The 16,438-nt window shown below is 36.8% G+C and overlaps 1 long non-coding RNA gene across 2 annotated transcripts in view; it reads left to right on the plus strand.

The window, feature by feature from the left end:
* Window positions 1-16,438, plus strand: part of Gm32647 — a 1,283,931-nt gene that overhangs the window by 831,802 nt on the left and 435,691 nt on the right. For both annotated transcript variants that reach the window (XR_869798.1, XR_869797.1), the window contains exon 4: window positions 4,763-4,883. This is a non-coding gene — a long non-coding RNA (predicted gene, 32647). The remainder of the gene's footprint in view (window positions 1-4,762; window positions 4,884-16,438) is intronic.

The raw sequence follows: 16,438 nt of genomic DNA on the forward strand, positions 1-16,438 counted from the left end.
GATATCCTCCAGATACATCAATTTACCTGAGAATTTCATAAATTCATTGTTTTTAATAGCTGAGTAGTACTCCATTGTGTAAATGTACCACATTTTCTGTATCCATTCCTCTGTTGAGGGACATCTGGGTTCTTTCCAGCTTTTGGCTATTATAAATAAGGCTGTTATGAACATAGTGGAGCATGTGTCCTTATTACAAGTTGGAACATCTTCTGGGTATATGCCCAGGAGAGGTATTGCTGGAATTTCCGGTAGTACTATATCCAATTTTCTGAGGAACCACCAGACTGACTTCCAGAGTGGTTGTAAAACTTGCAATCCTACCAGCAATGGAGGAGTGTTCCTCTTTCTCCACATTCTTGCCAGCAGCTGCTGTCACCTGAAATTTTGATCTTAGTCATTCTGTTTCTTTCAAACTTTCATGTTTTTTTTAAAATTTTTTATTAGGTATTTTCCTCATTTACATTTCCAATGCAGACCCCTTTAGCTCCTTGGGTACTTTCTCTAGCTCCTCCATTGGGGGCCCGATGATCCATCCAATACCTGACTGTGAGCATCCACTTCTGTGTTTGCTAAGCTCCGGCATAGATTTTGATCATATTTCTCCATTTCCCAATTCTACCTAGATCCTCTCCCACTTACTATGAACCCAATATCATGTTATTTCTCTGTCTTAAATAAATGACAACAACAAAATACAAGCCAATTTGTGTTGGCTGAACCCCCCCCCCCCCCTGAGAATTTTATCTTACATGGAGAGTGATTCATTTACCCAGTGAAACACCAGTGAAGAAAGATGACTTTCCCTCTTTGCGCTGCTATCAATTTCAAATGGGTTTTGGCTAGGGCTCAAACGTTGCCATCATATTGGCATAGGTGTAAATGCAGGGCAGTGCTCTCAGGGAGCTTGAGAACTGACTCCATTGGCCTGGGATCATTTGTGACTGAAGATAGGTTTGTAGGACAGTGTGGGTGGGTGTCTGGGAAACTCCATAAATAAAATTTCAATGTGCGTAAATTCCCTGAGCTAATAAAAATAAGAAACTCAATAGATATCTCTATGAAATCAGTTCAAAGCCATCTCTACTGTGCAATCAATGACTTCTTTATATATCTCTTTGCTATTTGTATCAAATCTTAATTTAATACAAACCCTGATTCTTTGGAAACAATGTGCTTTTGCAGTTAGAAGGTGGGCACATCAGTGCTTTTTGTCACCTACATGTAAGAGTAACCACTTGATATCAATGGTAGTCCCTTACATACATTATACTATGAGGCTGTAGAGATTGCTCAGCAGTTAGGGGCACTTTCTGTTCTTCCAGAGCACCTGGGTTCTGTTTCCATCACCCAAACAACAGCTTGCAACTCCAGTTCTAGCATGTCTAATGTTGTCTTCTGGCCTCTGAATGTACCATGTATACATGTGTGGCATGGACATACATGCAAGCAAAGCACTCATACACATAAAATAAAATTTAAAAAATACAAATTTTAATGTTCTTAATTAAAAACATAACAGTGTGGAAGGAAATTAAAAAAATAACAGTTATCAACATAATTTATAAAGCTAGATAGGAAAAGTGTGTAGAGAGCTAGATGTGTAATGTGTTCAGAATACACAAGTGAATTCTACTTTAAAGATTTTATTTGATCCTCACAACAACCTCGGCATACAAGCCAAGTGATTATATCTACATTGCAGGAGAAGGAAATCAAATCTTATTTTGGTTAACTAACATGGTCAAAGTCTCATAGCTGGCTTGTAAAAAAATCTTGCATGAATAGAAGATGGATAGAATGAGCTACAACTATGGCTAGAGACCATGTTTATGCATTTATTTACAATGCCCTATAGACACTTTTGTTGCTCATAGACAAGTCAGTTCAATTAATTCTTTCAAAGAAATATATTTCTTAGAATGATGCGAAATGCTGAAAGTCAGCCATTGTGGAATAAACAAAAAACAAACAAAAAAGGAAAAAAAAAAGAAAAGAAAAGGCAAAACATATTTTTTAGTTAACAAGAGATCTACATCTCTACCTGAACACATGTGTCAGAATGTGATTAGCAGCTGTGCCCAAGAAGGTAACTTTGCATTGTTAAAGTCCACTCCATCTTAATCATTCAAATTTATATGCTTCACTGAAAAATAGGGTGAGAAGTACAGCTAAACCCTCTCTGATATTCCTCCTGAACTCAGTTCTATGAATAGAATTGTCTTTTCCCTAAGCTTTAATCAGTGTCTCACTGAGTAAGTACTGGTAATCAGATTTTTAATACTTTAACCCATTATATTTAATTGAGCTCTTTAAGTTACAGGAATAAATAGAAACGGATGAACCTTTAAAGCCTGCAGCACTAAATGTTATTTACCTAACTCACTTCAATGAATCAATATCGTAACTCTTAAAAAAAAAAAAGACTTCAATTAAATGTATGGTGGTGGATCATTTCTCGCTGGCAATAATTATATGGGAGCATTTGAATCTCATCAGAAGGTCTAATTTGAAGTAATAAACCTTCTCACTAATCTTACACCTAAAGTCAACGGCCCTGTTCTAATGTTGATGGTAATGTAGAGCCTAAAATAACAGGGTGAAGGAAACTATTGCTCTAAATTACTTCTGTGCATGAGTGTAACCCAGACATATGAGAGAAACACTCTTTTCAGAGTTATGAAAAGAAGAGTTTGTTTCAGTCTCAAATATTGGAAAATATCACTGAAGGCATCAGAACCATTTTAAGTCATGGGGTGGAATTTGAGCTACATTAAATGGCAGAGGTTAAACAGGTCAGGAATGATGACATTACAGGAGACAACTAAGGCAAGCCAACAATATGGAGACCTTGTTGAAGAGACTTGAGCTAGGTCTAACATGACAAACATGGCTCTGATATACATTATCCTTATCTCCCATTCCCTCTCCCTTGCTCAAAACTCTTTTATTGCATTCCTGATTATAGCCCCCCCCCCAAGGTTTGTTCACTTCCTGTAAGGCTGAGGACTAAGGTCCAATTATCAAATTGTTGAAGTTCAGCAATCAAAAGCCCCCTTTAGATCACCTAAATAGAATGCCCAAATCCTAACATGAGGGTTTTTTCTTTACTTTTATAAACCACTGTTCCTATTAACCATATCTGTCTCCTCTGTCCAGAGACACTCTTTGCCCTCCTTTCCAGGACAAATATCTGCCCCCATCTCCCATGTTACCTTCCCTCTTCTCTCTTGCTCTCTATCTTCTGTCTTGGTCTTTTATTCCCTACCCTTTGATATTTTGAGGCAAATACATTGTTATGCTGAGTACTTGATCTTGGGGTATGCTGAGTCAATACTGGTCTTTCACACATGACAATGGGAATGAGTTTTACCTTATTCAAACATGTGAAGGGAAAAAGGATTAAAGAGAAGCCTAATACTCTCTATTTATGAAGGTTGCCTGGGTTCAAATATTTCCAGGAAGATCTGAAATGCCTTGGTTATTTTCCAATTTAGTTATAAGAACAATTAAATGTAGGCCAACTGGAGAATTCCATGAGTAGGTCTTTGCTTTATACAGAGTCACCTCTACAATAAGTTGTACTGTGGGTCTGTAAGTTGTTCCCAATTAGGTTATACTTTTGTTCTATTGACAGCGTCCTTTCCTTACAGAAGCTTTTCAGTTTCAAGAGATCCTATTTATCAATTGTTGGTCTTAGAGCCTGAGCCACTGGTGTTCTGTTCAGGAATGAGACCATGAGGATAAGTCACCATGAAAACCAAGAACAATACATACATACATGCATACATACATGCATTCACGCATACTGGCTGAGAGATTTTCATGTGACAAGATTTTTCCTAGATAGAAGCAAACTACATGTCTCCTTGTCCAAGATAAGAAGCCCATGACAGGTCAAACTATAGATAACACTAACGGCCAGTTTTATGAGAATTTGATGATTCAATGAGTTTGAATGCTGTTACTTACAGAAATATGGGTGTGGGATGGCTCACAGGTGCAGAAACTATTCAGTAAGAGTTGTAACACAAAGGCCTACCTTAGTATGTGTGACAGCTCCTGGGAATCTGAAACACACACAAGAGGTACAAGTAAGTCAACAGATTGGAAGGTGTTTTTTACCAAGCATCTCAGTTGGTCAAAAATACTTGCAAGCAGCTTATTTGTTCACTATTTCTAAGCAGCTGCTCTGGTCTTAGAATCTTCCTTTGAGAACGCTCTTCAGATGGTTTCACTATATATACAGTCTTCGGAATCTGAAGGGGTCCATAGAATCTGGTCAGTTTCAGGAACTTCCTGGAGCAACTTTGAGATGTTTACCATATAGTTTAATGAAGTTCCTTAATGGATAGAATATTTCTATCTGGAAGGAAACTGTTATAAAACAGAACTGTGGTAAGAGAAGTAAATTCTAAAACATTATAAACTGGGATATTAGCAGCCCAGACCTGTGTGTGTTCCTTTCAGGTTTGTTTGTTTTTATAGTATCTTATTTTTTCTTTTCTTTTTTAAATGTTTATTTGTTTTCTAAGAATAAAGAACAAGAAAACATATGGAGTTGGGTGAGCAGAGAGGTTGGGAGAACCTGAGAACATTTTAAAGCCACCAAACCATAATCAGAATATTTTGTATAAAAAATACCTGTTTTTGATTTAAAAAAAAAGAAGACAATCAGGATATATGTGAGTATTGGGATTGTTAGGATGTCATTCAGATACTGATAGTGAATTCAGATTTTTTTTTTTTTTTTTTTTTGCAGATTGAATGGCAATGAAACTCTGGGAGTGCTAAAGCTGTGTCTCTGAAGCATGACATAGATGCAGAATTACAGAATGGATCTTGCTTCAGTTTGATTGCTTCTTTATGCCTCTTGTTTGAAGGTATTGAGATTTGTGCATGAGATAAAGAGAAAAGGAGAAGAAAATATGTGATCTGGTGTGTTTATTAAGCATGCTTTATAAGTTAAGCATTTGTACTGACATATTGATATCAACTATCCTATTTTATGTTGTCAGTATCCACTGAAGGTTAGCAATATTATACTGAAATGATGATCAAAGGTGCTAAGTTGTTCTTTCAGTATGACATAATTGAGATACACTAGAGCCATCGTTGGTGTTAGATTAGGAATCATTTTTTTTTCTTTTTATTCAGCTCAACAATAGTTTATGTGTATCGGTGCTTTATGGGGGTTATTAGAATAAAAAACAATCCACACCCTTCAATATTTACAGTGATGAGAAACAAAGAATGTTAACTGGGAACAATACATGAAGGTGAGTGTTTGACAAGACAGATTCAGCCTGAAAATGGGATCAAAATACATTTCTGAAGTTGGTGTTTTCAGAGAAGCATCTCTCTGAAAACATCACTTCCAGCTGTCTTCCCAGAGTCAGAACTTGAAAGCCTTGCCCATTTTAATTCACATTCAATTTCAGGATAAGTTCTTGGAGGCCTGCTTCACTTGTCCTCCCTCAGCTCTTGTATGCCTCTGTGCTTCTGGGCCTTTGTAAGACTCTGTCCTAAAGCCCAAATCACTGTCATACTTCACGCAAGTCTGGCCAACTCCACCCATGCCATCAGTCTTCAATCCTCATGTCCTCGGGGATCCTCCCTGACACTATTGGGCAAATGCAAACAAATGCCATGATGAAGGCAGGTTAAGAGTGTTCCTGTTGATAGAGTGCTTACGGTTTTAGTCTCACACATGGAATCTAGAAGGCAGGACGCAGGCATTTCTATCTTTGTGGGATCACAGTTCAGAGCATGTGGGGAGCACTCTGTGTGGTAATGACTGGGCATGCCGATAAAAAAGCATATCTTTTTAATATCTGTGAAAGTGCAAATCTTGGCTGGGTAGCATTGTGGGAATGTTTTCCATGTGTCAGGAGCACATTTGTTTTGCATTTCGTCCATTACCATAATAATAGCTCTCCATTTGCAGCTTATGCATTTGAAAATAAATTGCCTTGCCTAGAAAAATAGCAGAAAAAAATACTATTAAGTGACCATAATTGTTATTGCTTTAATATTCACCTGTATATTATGAAATCTGAAAAGAAAAATTTTCTTTTAAAGAATTGAAATACTTAGTCTATTATTTAGTATGCTTTCTGGTGGAATGATATTTTTATATGAAATATTTTCCTATTCTACTGAACTCTTTTTTTATTTAATGAGAATATGAATATACCCTAAGGTGGGCTTTAAAATGTAGCAAGACACACCAAGTGCCAAAAAATTATCTCAGCTCTAGAGCTAAACCTCCACAAAAAGTGTGAATGACAGCTTTGAGGACAAGGACTGGATGTGGCTGTGTTTCTCTCTTACTCAAATAAATTCATAAAAGCGGTCCTAAATGCCAAGAATTTTTCATTTTCTGCAAAATCTTGACTAATCCATATTCTACCTAGTCATTAAGACACGCTAATTTTGTGCACATTCTTCCATAATCTCTCCTACAAATCTTCTTGCTTCGTGCCATCTATCTCCTCTTACTGCCATTACCGTGGGTCCATAGTTTATACTGACTGATGAGCCTCTCAGAGTCAGGGACAGAGTCTAATCCATCCTGCATCCTTCAATGCTTGGTACATTGCCAATTCCACAGAAGTTCTACATGAGTTGTAAAAGATAGATCCCAATCGCCGTTCTAATGACTGGAATGAACTGAACAGACATAAAGGTTTGGACCTTAAACTAGATTGTAGGTTTGAAAAGGCTGAAAAATATAAATTTTATATTCCTGGGGAATGAGGCCCATACAATTTTAAAAACTATGCTGTCATTACAACATGTTGTAGGAAAAAAAAAAAGAAATTTATCTATATGTAATGTAAAATTGTCAGCACTACTATGAAAGCATTTTTCTCCTCTCATTTCCTGAAACTCCTACTCTGTGTTTTGACAGCTAAGTGGATTTTACTCACCACATACAAACATGCAGAGATGGGAATCTTCATGTTTCATACCTTCTTTTTAGTATTTACATATGGAAATACTAAAAGTACTTTTTCCATTCAAAAAATTGTAACAGTTTCATGTACTTATTCAATGAATTTTAGTTATGCTCATCTACCACTCTCCTCTCATCCCTTCCAATCTACCCACTCCCTCATGGTCACCACTCCCTCACAGCCACATCTCTCAAAAAGTACCCTGATTTCTATGCACTTGACACATGTGTGCCTGTGTGTGTGTGTGTGTGTGTGTGTGTCCCGTTGAGTTTTGTTCAAAGGTTATCTGAACATGATTTCAAAGTTATTCTATGGGGAAAGGGACAAGGGTAACTTCTCTGTGGCTATGCCAATAAAGAAATGACTCTTTGTCTCCAAGGTTTTAGTTTTCTTTGTGTGGCTGCAATGAAATTTTGTGACCCAAAACAACTTAGTGGATTGAAGGTTTGCTTTAGCTTAAAATTCCATGAGTTAGTCAGTCATGGAGGAGAGTCAAGGCAGGGGCTAGAGTAAATTCTGAAGGCTGACCCGCTTGATAGTTACAATCAAACTCGGGCTCAACTAGATTTTACACAGTTCCGGAACATCTGCCAAGGAAATGCTGATACCCAGAATGGGCTGGGGACTCCTACTTAAATTTACAATCAAGATTATTTTACAGAGACATGCTTACAGGCCAATCTTATCTCAGCATGAACTCAATCTTATCTAGGCTCCCATCTTAGATGACTCTGCATTATTTTGAATTGAAGGTTAAGGCTAATAAGAATACCCAAGATGCATTAAGTGCTGAGAACTCTGGGATAGGTAGGGATGAGGCCTCATGGGCCTGTCCCTTATCTACAATGAAATATTGAGAGTCCCAATTTGCATATGTCTTATCAGATAACTGACCACAGTAAGTCCATGAGTATAGTAGTTGCATTATATACAGAAGGCCTTTTTCTGTCAAGTCCTTGCTTCTTTTAATACCACATATCCGGGGATCCATCCCATAATCAGCTTCCAAATGCTGACACCATTGCATACACTAGCAAGATTATGCTGAAAGGACCCTGATATAGCTGTCTCTTGTCAGAGTATGCCTGGGCCTAGCAAACATAGAAGTGGATGCTCACAGTCGGCTATTGGATGGATCACATGGCCCCCAATGAAGGAGCTAGAGAAAGTACCAAAGAAGCTAAAGGGATCTGCAACCCTATAGGTGGAACAACATTATGAACTAACCAGTACCCCGGAGCTCTTGACTCTAGCTGCATATGCATCAAAAGATGGCCTAGTCGGCCATCACTGGAAAGAGAGGGACACGCAAACTTTATATGCCCCAGTACAGGGGAACGCCAGGGCCATAAAAGGGGAGTGGGTGGGTAGGGGAGAGGGGGTGGGTGGCTATGGGGGACTTTTGGTATAGCATTGCAAATGTAAATGAGCGAAATACCTAATAAAAAATGGAAAAAAAAATAAAAAAAAATACCACTCTCCAAATTCACTGAGCCATGAATCATGTAATGCATCCATGTTCATTATTTCCTATATGATGGAGACCTTGCCTGTAGAAGAATAAATTTTTGGAGATGTTGTATTCACAGTGGTAAAAGGACATTAAGACAAAAAAGTAAAGTTAGACTGCATAGAGATTTTAAACCACTGAATTATGGTGGAAGTATTGACTTCTATCTTGATGGCAATAAGAAGATACTGAAATATTTTAAGCAAAAAAATAACATGACCTTGTGTTTTATAACAAAAACCACAATTGAAGAAACTCAAGAGTGAACACCAGAATTGTTTTTGTTGTTGTTACTATTGTTAATTGATAAAAATAAATGTTTTATTATCTTATGCAGTTATTATGTATTTATAGATTCCAAAATCTTATAAGATTGTTATAATTTTGTGATGAAGAAAGATAACTGCATGGATCTCCAAAGCTGAGAAATTCCTAATATTCATGTCAGTTAGTATGCCCCCTTGGAGGATGAGGTTTTTAACAGCCTTCATACATAGGCTGCACATAATCAGATTTTCCCATATGTTACACTAACACTGGTTGGAAAGCTGAACACCACTTAACATTAAGACCACCAGGCACACTCCATCACAATAGGGTTCAGATCTTTATATAATGTAATGAAAATGCCCTGTATCTCTATGGTCTTCCTCTATCAAATCTGTAGCTAATATCTAGCCATGAAAATAGCAGGAATATTCAAATATAAACCATCTGTAAAATAATAGTATGATGTTAAACTATGGAAATCATCAAAATAAGAGGGAAAAATCTAAAATATTTCCATTGCTAAGTAGAATTAAGGAAACATAGCAACGACATATTATGTAGTACACTTGCCACGTTTTTGGCACAGATAAAGATCATTAGATAAAAGTAGAAGAAGTATGGTGTATAAGATAGAGAGTACCATTAATTTAATGCAGACATCTTGGTTCATTCACTATACTAAATGTATCATTCTAATGTAGTGGAACCTGAATATGGGTATATGTGAATTTCTCTATTTTTATTTCAACATTTCTATAAATCTGAAGCTACTGTAAAATGAAATTTAACTTTTACAGGAGTCTTCAGTCTAGGGTTTCCTTCGTGTTGATCTCTCGATCTCTCTCTCAGTCTCTCTCTCTCTCTCTCTCTCTCTCTCTCTCTCTCTCTCTCTTAAAGTGAGACAATAGTTAAGATGGATTCAGACTCATCTCAATGTTTCAATTACATTTTCAGTATCCCATGTCTAAAAGCAGATATGTTCTCAGGTACTGGTAGTTGAAAACTAAACCTGTGAATTCAGGAGGGCAAAGTTCACCCTTACATTTCTCTTCTGGATGATTATTTTCTGATGTGGTGCTGAGGTTCTCTTGGAGTGACCAATGAGAGGAGTACCCATACTCCTCAGCTATTACCATATCTCTATGCTTGAGTGTACAATGCCTGTATGTTCAATATTTCCAAATAGCCAACTACAGTTGAAAATTATTGTGTCAGGCAAAGTCCTGGTGGTCTACTCATAAGTGACAGCCCATCTGCTATGGATCTTTCACTGCAGAGTGCTGCAGTGCATTTAGGGTTCTCAGTTTCAGAGCTCATGTCTCTAGCTTCATATGTAGCAGAAGATGGCCTAGTCAGCCACCACTGGGAAGAGAGGCCCCTTAGTCTTGCAAACTTTATATGCCCCAGTACAGAGGAACACCAAGGCCAAGAAGTGGGAGTGAGTGGGTAGGGAAGCAGGGTGGGGGAGTTTATAGGGACTTTTGGGATAGCATTTGAAGTGTAAATGAAGAAAATATCTAATAAAAAATTTTAAAAAGAAAATTAATTTAAAAAGAAAAGAAAAGAAAAGAAAAAAGAAAAAAATAAAAGAGAAGTATACAATATCTCCGGGTTCCCACTTCATAGTAACGGCCATCAAGTACTATTTCAATTATCTATTTATATGCAGGTTTTCCCAATTCAGCCTGCAATTTTAATGGGACTGTGTCATAATAATTATGGAATTCTTGTGTAGAGACGAGCACCCAATAGTTGCCATGCCAAACAGTTTATAGGTACTTGGTGTTTGCAGGATGACGACATTGCATTGACAGATCACTTCAACAAGATCACATTGATAACTGACTCACTCATATGCAGATGTCAGTGAAGAAGAAAAGGACTGTTGTATTTACCCAGACTCAGGCTTATTAAACTCAGCTCAGGACGTCCAATAATATAAAGTAGGAGTTTTGGTTTTGGTTTTGTTTCCTGGTACTGGCAATCCAACCCCTGACTTTATACATTTTAGGCAAACTAGTCCCTGCTCAATTAATCCGCAGCCCTCTCTTTTCCTTTTAACATTTCCATATTCTTATAGAGTTATAGTATCAGTATTGTCATCAAGTTTGAGTGGTGAAGTAGACAATTCTAGGAAATTAGGAGCTGGCTATTGACTGGCTATTGAAGTTCAAAGCTAATCTTTGAAAATTTCAATCTCTCCATTCAACTAAGGTAGCTTCTGACTTTGGTATTCTGTATCACATAGCAAATTTAGATAGTATTGTGAAAATGAAGTTCATGAGCTATTTCATCTGTATCTTCTGGCCGAGGGCTTGAATGCTAAACACTAAACTGCACAGCAATTCTTACAATAGACTACTACCTCAGCAGGAGCACACAGGCTTTGTTATTTTTTTTTAAATTGAAGCCATTTCACAAGTTTAGTTCAGTCATTTGTTTCATGCCTGAGTGATTTATAATAACTCTTTTTGGTATTCCCAAAATGGGAGCAAAAGGAGAAAAATAAAGAATCTTTCTGGGCCTATCTTATGGAACAACCCACTTTGGGAATATTCTAAAAAGAATTAGGTTACAGTCATGTATTTTACTAAGTGTTGTTAATTAAGCACTTTTTTAAAAAAATATTTTTATTACGTATTTTCCTCAATTACATTTCCAATGCTATCCCAAAAGTCCCCCATACCCTCCTCCCCACTCCCCTACCCACCCATTCCCACTTTTTGGCCCTGGCATTAAGCACTTTTAATTTTTAGATTTATAATGATAGAAGAGTCTAAACTCTGTTCAAAGGTCACTTTCCTCAGATCCCATGGGTCTGGCACTGTGCTTTTCAGATACTAGATCTTTAGTTTATAGATTCTAGAGTACTGTTGTGAACCAGTAATATACCTGTCTGTGTCTTCTAGTTTTCATGATATGCAAAAGAATTTGAAGTCAGCCAAAGAGTATAAGTTAGGATGGGATAGCAAGAGTTAAAATCAGAGGTAATCTAGGAATCATTTTTCGAGTCAACTAACGTAGCTTCTAGATTTCTGCACTATATCACATAACAAAATTAGATAAAATTCTGAAATGAAGCTCATGAGCTGCAGAGATGACTCAGGGTTTAAGAGCATGTGTTGGTACTGCATGCATGCAATGCTCTTAATATACATGTAGGCCAAAAAGAAAACTACTCATACACATAAAATAGGGACAAGAAGTGTTTAAAGTGTTTAAATGTTAGTTCAATCAGCAAACTGTTTACAAACTTATGACATGGATTTAAATTATTTAAAAAATTTTTTTAAGTATTTGACCTGAAATATTATGGCATGTCCTTGAGATCAATTCACAGAGGAGACAGTGTCAGGCATGTACCAGGGACTACATGGCCAACCAGGCTATTTAGAAAGTCCCCGGCCGTAAGAGAACTTGTTACAGAAATCAAGGCAGACACCTGAGGAACAACAGCTAAGGTTGTTCATTGGCCTTCAAGCTCTTACATGGGCCATAGTTAAGTATGTACCCCATGTATACACATTAGTACACACACACACACACACACACACACACACACACACACATCCACTCGTGCACAGCCTGCAAGGGATAGAGACAGAATGAACTAGGGAATCTGGCATGTTCATCCTTCTACAACTTTATCCTGTTCTCAGAGCCCCATCCAATTAGATGACTGTGGATCTATGGTTGAATCCACTGTGTTGATTTGTCCACCATAATGGTCCATGAAGGCAGTGGGAACATAGATGATGAGTAGGAGTTCAGAAACCCTGTGAGTATGTACAGTTAATGAACACACCCAGACCAGATATCAGGAGCCAGATGAAAATTATATCAGACTTATAAAGTTTTGGGGGACTGAGAGTAGGAACAGCCAGAATGGGCTAAGGTCATTGGCTGAGAGCTTAGGGTACTAAAATGTCTCATTAGCCTGGAAAAAATTTTAAGAATCTTGGGAGAGATTCTTATCAGGAGAAAGAAAACTGATCCTATAATCTAACTAAGGCTATGTGACATTCTTCAGGCAGAGGCATGTGTGAAGGCTTAGGATTCCAAAGGCAAGGTCAGAGGAGAAGCCCCATAAATGAACAGAGTATCCCATATTTCCCATAATATACCGAGGCCAGAGGCTATGTGATCATGGTGGATTTTGACTTAGATTAACAGAGTTTTCCCACAGTTCATATTTTAAAATATTTCTCATTGTGTTACAAAGAAGATTTTGATATTGTTCATATTTTATTCATTTTAATTATAGGAAATATAAATGAGAAAAAATGGGGAGAAACAATACCCTTTACCAAGGTTTATCTACTAATATTATTTCATAATATTTATGTATTTTCCGTGTTCTTTTTAGATATTTAAGTATAAGTTATAATAAATCATGGATGTTCAAACCTAATAACATCAATGCGTACTTTCAAAGAGCAGAAATTTTTTCCTAACATATTTATAAGACAACTTGGAATTTCAGTAAAATTAATATACAGTTAATATTTAAAATTATTTACTATACAGTCTTTATTTCAATTTTCTCAAATGATCCAAATGCTGACGGCCATGCAGTAGGAACAACAAATGGCTTTAGAACTCATGGAATACGACCCACAGCTTACCATATTCACATGGGTGAGCCTCTGTATGGCAAGGCCCTGAGGAATATGTTTCCTGAAGACAACGCTATTATGGAGTTCTGACATGCTTACTGCACTCACGACCCTCTTAGCCTAAGAATTTTATGCAAACTTTAAGAGGGTTTCCATTCCAGTGTCTCTGGCACTCAAAATAATAATGTTTGATCTCTTTCAGGTATTGTTGCTGAATCAGATCAATGATTCAACCATCACCCTAGGACAAAACTTAGAAATGTACATTTTGGATAATGACCACGGCCATTCGAACACTTTCAGAAAAATAAAATTGTTAGTAAAATTAGATTGAGATGTTTTTACTACTGGCTCTGATGTAGAAAATTTTAGGAAACAATATGAGGTTCAGAAAGGCACACTCATTAGTCAAGCTATGGGCCTTTTTTATGGTCAGGGAACAAGAACAATGGCAGCACTGGCTGATGTGACTCTCGCTCAGGCTGGACTGGCGATAATTTATCTCTTATACCCATTTTTGACCTCAGCTTCCTGATATAATATATTAAGAATTGCTGGTGAGTAGCTATGCATTTTGAAAACTTAAGTTAGCTATGACTGATTCATCTGGTTTTAAGACATTTTTGCCTGATATGACTGATTCTTATATAAAAGTTTAGATTTGTGATTCTTTTAAAATTATTTCAAGATTACTTTTAAAGATGAGTAATAAATTATTACTCCTTTGAGACCACAAATTGGTGCCTGCCAGTAAAGAAAACTAGCTGATAAGACTACCTTGCTTGCTTAAACTTTATTTATATATAACAAGTTATTTCGTTACAGATGTTCTCAGAATTGATTATGGTTTCAGACTTGACTGTGTTTGATTTCGACAGGCAACTACTCTGTAGGGGGAAGAATCATGGCTCTTCGAGGAACTTTGCCACACATCATTGCCTTGCTCCCGGTGTTACAAGAAAAGCTTTCACTTTCCTCCCACTGTTGTTAGCTGTGGGTTTGTCTTCTGTGGCCTTTATTGTGCTAGGAATTCTTCTTCTGCCTAATCTGCTAACTTTTTTAATCATGAAAGAATGTTGAACTTTGTCAAATAATTTTTCTCTAACTCAAACAGTTTCAAATAAAGGCTATATTCTTTTAAATGTCATATGATAGTCTTTGTGGACTTATTTTTCAAAGAGACTTTTTTTGTCTCTCTCTCTCTGAAGGAAGAGAGCTAGTCCACACACTAATCCACTTTCTAATTAGCATGTTATGAGGGTAGTTAATGTATCCTGTGTGTCAGAAAGAGGCTGCTGAGGAGGGGTGTGCTCTCAAGTAGCTCATATTACAGGAAAGATGTAAGAAGCCTATTTGAGAGAAGAACTTACTATTATCCTGTCATTTTACTAAAGATCAATTAAAATATATGACCTTTATACTGTGATGGCTGACTTAATATGAAAATATTGATATTTCAATATGAGTTGAAGATCTTGTCCATAATCTCTGTAGATAAATAGTGAAATTACAATCAAACCCATCTTTCTCTCAAGTGATTTATTGTTGGTATTAAAAGGTTAAAATTAAAACCATATAAAGAGCAGGATTTCACATTTATAATTGCAGTATTTCCCCTTTGAATACTTCTTTCTGAATACTAATGTGAAAGGGTGCTAAAGAAAAAATCAAGTTCAGTAATGAAATTCTTTAAGTCTTTTAAAACATAGTCAGGAGAAATAAATGTCTAGACACAGAAGAATGGGTAGTGAAATGGGGGTGACTTATATTCTTACACGAATATACCATATTTATTTTTACAGTTTGTGTGGAAGTATTGTAAGGCAGTGTCTTCAGAGAAAAACTTTCACCAGTATCATGAAGTCAGTTAGGTCTAGTTTTGAAAGTCCATGGAAATGGGGCCTGTGGGGTGTTGGTATTCCATCCTAGACGTAGAGAAAGGGAGAGTCATTGCACTCTCATCTGATTCTTTGGCCACTTCTCTAGACATTTGTTTTCAATTCTGATCTAATTGCACATGGTGCAGAGGTCTTAGGGAGAAATTAGTGTACATAGTCAGAAATACATATGGAAGTGATGTCAACCTATGTAAGTATGGAATAGTATTATCCATGTGACTGCCTTAGGGACACCCATGTTTGTAACTTTTTACTACCTCTTCACCCATGTGCTATAAGTAATTCCAATAAGGTCATAAGTTTCCCATGGTGAACTTTGGTGAAATAGTACCTGGGTTTTCATTGGGAGCACATGAGAAGGCAATTGTCATCTTTTATGTCCCTAGTAGAGAATTCTTGTGATAAATGTAAATTGTCTTTGTGCAAGTAGTTTATGAGCTAAAAATTGGACACCTGAATTGTGTGGGCACTATTTCTGGATGACCAAGACATTAACTGCCTAATAATTTGTAGCTTAAGTCTATATTACCTCTTCCACCTGTGAGAAATGATCTCTAAACTTAGAACCTGGATACAATAGATTTATGTCTAGAAAATAAGAGATAAAAGTAGCATATTGTGATGGCAAATCATTGTTGTCACCATGATACACCTAGAAGGTTGGAAACTCACTTGAAGAGTTGCCACATCAATTGACCATTGGCCATATATGACAGGTTTTTTACTAATTGGTGCAGGGGAGTTATGTCTACTGTGACCTACCTGTGACATTCATAGGCACTTAGGTCTAAAGATGTATAAGAATGTGAACCTAGGAGAAATCCACTAAGCAGATTTATCCATGGTTTCTGCTTCTGTTCCTGCTTGACTTTAACTTGGATTTGTTAAGTGATAAACTAATACCTAAAAATGTAAATTTAAATAAGCATTTTTTTCTTCTAAATTGCACTTCATTATGATATCTATCAAAGCAATGGGAAAGCAAATTGGGAAACATATACTGAATTTTTTTATATGGCAGGCTTCACTGAAGCTTCTTATACAAATGTGTGTGGTAGATATCCATAGGACCACATGGTTGAAGAATCTGAGATCAAGAAAAAGGGGTGGCATGTCAAAGGATTACAGGCCTACTTAGCTCTTAGCTGTGTCACACTCCATTTTCCTGTTTTTTTCCTTTTCTTC

The sequence above is a fragment of the Mus musculus genome, chromosome 7, assembly GCF_000001635.26.
Source record: "Mus musculus strain C57BL/6J chromosome 7, GRCm38.p6 C57BL/6J".
Taxonomy (NCBI): Eukaryota; Metazoa; Chordata; class Mammalia; order Rodentia; family Muridae; genus Mus; species Mus musculus.